This window comes from Cebus imitator, unplaced genomic scaffold (assembly GCF_001604975.1).
Source record: "Cebus imitator isolate Cc_AM_T3 unplaced genomic scaffold, Cebus_imitator-1.0 Scaffold353, whole genome shotgun sequence".
Taxonomy (NCBI): Eukaryota; Metazoa; Chordata; class Mammalia; order Primates; family Cebidae; genus Cebus; species Cebus imitator.
Window position 1 is genome coordinate 945,676 of NW_016107668.1, and position 5,595 is coordinate 951,270.

Here is a 5,595-nt window from a genome sequence, read left to right on the forward strand (position 1 = left end):
ATTATATTCTATGGCTGATTACTGTTATCTTTATAACTCATCTTACTTGGGTTTTCAGAAAGTTTCAAAAGATTAAAGTGTTCATAACAAGGTAAGTTGCTATGAAGTAAACATGTCCCCCTCAAAATTTCTGTGCTCAAATCCTAATCCCCAGTGTGATGGTATTAGAAGATCAGGCCTTTGGCAGATGATTAGGTCACAAAAGTGGAGTCCTCTCAAATGGGATTAGTGCCCTTATACAAGGGACCCCAGAGAGCTCTCACCCTTTTTTCATGTGAGGACACAATGAGAAGTCAGCAGTTTGCAACCGGGAAGAGAGCCTCACCAGAACGTAACCATGCTAGCACCTTGGTCTCGGACTTCCAGCCCCCAGAACTTGAGAAATTTCTGTTGTTTAGAAGCCACTCAGTGTACAGTACATTGTTTTCATAGCCTATATTGACTAAGACAGAAGAGATTTGTTTTGATTCTTCTATCTGTTCTCCAGACTGTTAAGTTACTCCCTTCATGCCATAACCCACATCACTTGCTTGGATACTCTGTAAATATTTTATATATACCTGCCTGGCATCAGTTTGTGCTGAATTTGTAAATCTTGAATGTGTGTATTTTAGATTTCAAACAGAACATTATGGCACAGATTTTTTTTTTTTGAGACAGAGTCTCGCTCCATTGCCAGGCGCCAGGCTGGAGTGCGGTGGTGCGATCTCGGCTCACTGCAACCTCCACTTCCTGGGTTCAAGCAATTCTCCTACCTCAGCCTTCCGAGTAGCTCGGACTACAGGTGTGCACCACCACGCCCAGCTAATTTTTGTATTTTTAGTAGAGACGAGGTTTCACCATGTAGGCCAGGATGGATTCGATCTCTTGACTTCATGATCCGCCTGCCTCGGCCTCCCGAAGTGCTGGGATTACAGGCGTGAGCTACCGCTCCCAGCCATGGCACAGATCTTAATAACTTCTTTATGGCTGCAATATTCTGTTTAAATTCCTGATGGCATTCATCCATTGTTAGTGAGCAACTAAGATGCTGAAGTAGAAGGACCTGCCTGACACAGGCTGACACAGTGTTAGATCTGGGACGAACCTCAGAGATATAGTCTAGATTCGTAAAGTGAAAAACATATAAAAATAATTGTGTCTGGGTGTGGTGGCTCACTCCTATAATCCCAGTTCTTTGGGAGGCCAAGGCAGGAGGATTGCCGAGGCCAGCCTGGGCAACATAGTGAGATCCCACCTACACAAAAATTTAAAATAAAGTTGGCCAGGCATGATGGTGTGTGCCTTTAGTCCCACCTACTTCGGAGGCTGAAGTGAGAGGATTGCTAAGCTCAGGAGTTCAAGGCTGCAGTGAGCTATTGGTTGTGCCACCACATTTCAGCGTGGGCAGACAGCGAGACCCTGTCTCCAGTAATAATAACAATAATGGTATATGATACGTAGTTTTTACTTTCATCGTTGTAAATTATATGGTATAAAATTTAATTGGCAGAACACTTTGATTCATGAATATTTTTACTTAGGATAACATTAACTATTTAAGAAAAGTGAATTGGCGAAAAATATGAAGTAAATAATAATAGTCATAGATGGATATGGAAAAAAAAACTGGGTAGGTGATACATGAATGACTGAAATTGGAGAATACAGAATTCCAAATTAAACTTCTTGTTTATACTTCAGAAAAATGATCTTCTAACATCATTAGTCAAATGCTTTTTAAGGTAGAATAAACATGCAAAACTCCCTACCACTCTTCAAATAATTTTCTTTAAAGTTAAAATGTGCCCTGTATTTTTTATGGAATGTCATACCAAACACTTAGAGAAAATAACATAGTAAAAAATAAAGGACAAAAGCACGTAACTGATTTGTAATCCCTGTTTGATAGCTGTAAATTGTGTGACTGTGACCGTGAACGACAGATACAATGTTACTAAGTTTTTCTTAAATAGTCCATGGGTTCTGCAACTCCTTAAACCAAGCTTGTCCAACCCATGGCCCAACACAAATTTGTAAACTTTCTTAAAATGTTACAAGATTTTTTTGTAATTTTTAAAGAAAATTAATCAGCTATTGTTAGTGTGTTTTATGTGTGAACCAAGACAATACTTCTTCTAATGTGGCCCAGGGAAGCCAAAGATTGGACACCCACTTCCTTAAAAACTTTTTTTTTTTTTGGACCTTAAAAACTTCTATTTTACAGGTTGGGTGCAGTGGCTCACACCTGTAATTCCAGCACTTTGGGAGGCTGAGGTGGGTGGATCACCTGAGGTCAGGAGTTTGAGACCAGCCTGGCCAACATGTTGAAACGCCATCTCTACAAAAATACAAAAATTAGCCTGGCATGATGGTGGATGCCTGTAATCCCAGCTACTCAGGCAGCTGAGGCAGGAGAATGGCTTGAACTCGGGAGGCAGAGATTGCAGTTAGCCCAGATCATGCCATTGCACTTCAGCCTGGGCGACTGAGTGGGACGTCTCAAAAACAAAAACAAAAACAAACTTCTATTTTACTGCACTTCGATTTAACCAACAGGTATGGAATATCTACTATCAAGCCAAGTGCTCTAAATCTTAAGGGTATAAAGTAGTACATTATTATTGTTTAAATTTGCATAATCTGATTACTAACAAGGTTGAGACTATTTTAATGTGCTTATTAGTAGTTTTAACTTTTCATTTTGTGAACTGCTTCTCCCTATCCTTTGTCTGCTTTTCTGTTGGGTTTTCTGCTCAATTTTCAGAAGTTCTTTATTTTTAAATATTGATTTTTGTTGGCAGTATATACTGCAAAAAATAGATTCCCTATATGTCTGTTATTGATGTCTTTTGTTGAGCAGAAATCCTAAAATATAACATAAATAGATTCATTACATTTTCCCTTTTATGTTGTACCTCCTGCCTCTTAATTTTACAAAATTCTTTCCAACTACAACGTCCCCAAATTATTTTCCTACATGTTTTTCTAATTTTCTGGTTTTACTCTTTATGTTTAGGTCTTACACCCATCTGAATTTGTTTATAGATGTGATTCAAACTTTATTTTTGTTAATTCAAGTGAACCAATTTCTCCACTGCTACGAAATAATTCATCTTACCCAGTGATTCATAATACCAGTTTTATCATATAACAACAACTCCCCATGTGCATAGTTGGCATGTAAACCTGTGTCTTATGCAATTATATTCCATTGTTTGTTCCTCCAGAAGTATCACATACTTTAATAGCAACAGCATGCTTTAAATATTAGGGCTTGGGTAAGCGTAGGCAGAGAACAAGGGAAATAAAGAGAAACAGCTAATAATTAAAAAAAAATAAGTAAATATTAGGGCTTTGCTTATAGCAAATAAATAATAAATACATATTAGAGCTTACTATAAATATGTATTCAACTTTAGCAAATACTTCTCCATGTATTCAGATAAATGTGGGTTTCCTCCTTTAGTCTGTCAATATTATGGATTATATTGATTTCTATTTGATGACCTCTATATTCCTAGGAAAACCCTACTTGGATTAAAAAAATATTCTAAACCGGGTGTGATGGCATGCGCCTGTAATCCAAGCACTTTGGAGGCCAAGGCGGGCGGATCACCTGAGGTCGGGAGTTCAAGACCAGCCTGACCAACATGCTGAACCCGCCTCCCGGGTTCAAGCGATTCTCCTGCCTCAGCCTCCTGAGTAGCTGGGATTATAGGCGTGTGCCACCATGCCCAGCTAATTTTTGTATTTTCAGTAGAGATGGGGTTTCACCATGTTGGCCAGGCTGGTCTTGATCTCCTGACTTCAGGTGATCCGCCCGCCTCCGTCTCCAAAAGTGCTGGGATTACAGGTACGAGCCACCACACCCAGCCTGTGTGATTTTCTCTACTTGTACTCTCCTTATCCAGTGTGATATCTAGGTTTTTTTAAATCTCATAAATGCGCTGGGGGCCTGGCGTGGTGTCTCATGCCTGTAATCCCAACACTTTGGGAGGCCAAGGTGGGTGGATTACCTGAGGTCAGGAGTTTGAGACAGCCTGGAAACATGGTGAAACCCCATTTCTACTAAAAAGTACAAAATTAGGCATGGAGGCCTGTGCCTGTAATACCAGTTACTCTGAAGGCTGAGGCAGGAGGATCACTTGAACCCAGAGGCCTAGGCTGCAGTAAGCTGAGATCATGTCATTGCACTGGGAAAAAAGAGTGAAACTCTGTCTCAAAAAAAAATTAAAAATGCATTGGTGTATTCTCTTTCTCTAAGCTTTGCAGAAATCTATATGAAATATGATAAATCTTTTCTTTAAACGTGGTAGAAAGTTATCCCTAAAATCATCTAGACCTGGCAATTTTTGTATATGTGGGAAATTTAGCCTATTCGAGTTTTCTATTTTTGCTCAGGCTAATTTTGGTATTTGATGTTTTCCCAGATTTTATACTTCATCTTAGCTTTTCAATTTATTGGCATTTATATTATTTATCTATAGTTATTCTGTCCTTAATCTGTGTCTTCCCACATTTTTTATGTTCTTGAACAAATTTGGCAGTGATACATCAAATTGATAATTTCTTTCAAATAACATTAGTTTTTGTTAATATTTATGTTGGTTTTAGCTTTTATATTTTAATTCTTTTCCTTCTTTGTGTTTACTCTCCTGGTTTTTTGGTGATATGTTTGTTCCACACACACAAAAAAGGCAATGGATTAAATTTCTTATTACTCTATTAAACATTTAATTACCGTGTTATAATTTATAGCATCTAATATGTCCGTCTTTCTTTAAAATACAGTAATTATATTAAATATAATTATTAAGCACAGGAGTAATAAAAGGATACCATCATGATTTTTAAAATTCAAACAAAATAAATAAAGTAGACGTTCCCTTTTCAACTACCTGTGCTCAGAACGGATGGATCAGCTGGCTCCACCCAGGCGGATACACTGGCTCATCTGATCCACTGTCCCCCCACCCAGGAACTGCCTGAGAGCAAGAAGACAGCTTCCACTCCCTGTGATTTCATCCCTGGCCAATCAGCACTCCTGGCTCACTGGCCCCTTCCCCCAGCAAATTGTCCTTAAAAACTCTGCTCCAAGAATGCTGCTTCGGGAAACCGATTTTATTAATAATAAAACTCCAGTCTCCCGCACAGAGGGCTCTGCGTGGATTACTCTTTATTGCAGTTCCCCTGTCTTGAATCAGTTCTCTACAGTCAGCGGGCAAGGTGAACCGCTTCCTTGGGCGGTTACGATCCGAAGCTATAATTTTAAGTATAATGGCAAGCTGTTGGAAAGCTTTTAAACTCAGAGAGTAATATGATGTGGATTTCCTCTGATTTTTTTGATCTGGAGACAATGTCTCGCTCCGTTGCCCAGGCTAGAGTGCAGTGGTGCGATAAATCACAGTTCACTGCAGCCCCGGGCCCAAGCGATCCTCCCACTTCAGCATCCGAAGAAGCTGGGACCACGGGTGTGTGCCACGACGCCTCGCTAGGCTTTTAAATTTTTTTTTTTTTTGAGACGGAGTTTCGCTCTTGTTCCGCAGGCTGGAGTGCAATGGCGCGATCTCGGCTCACCGCAACCTCCGCCTCCTGGGTTCAGGCAATTCTCCT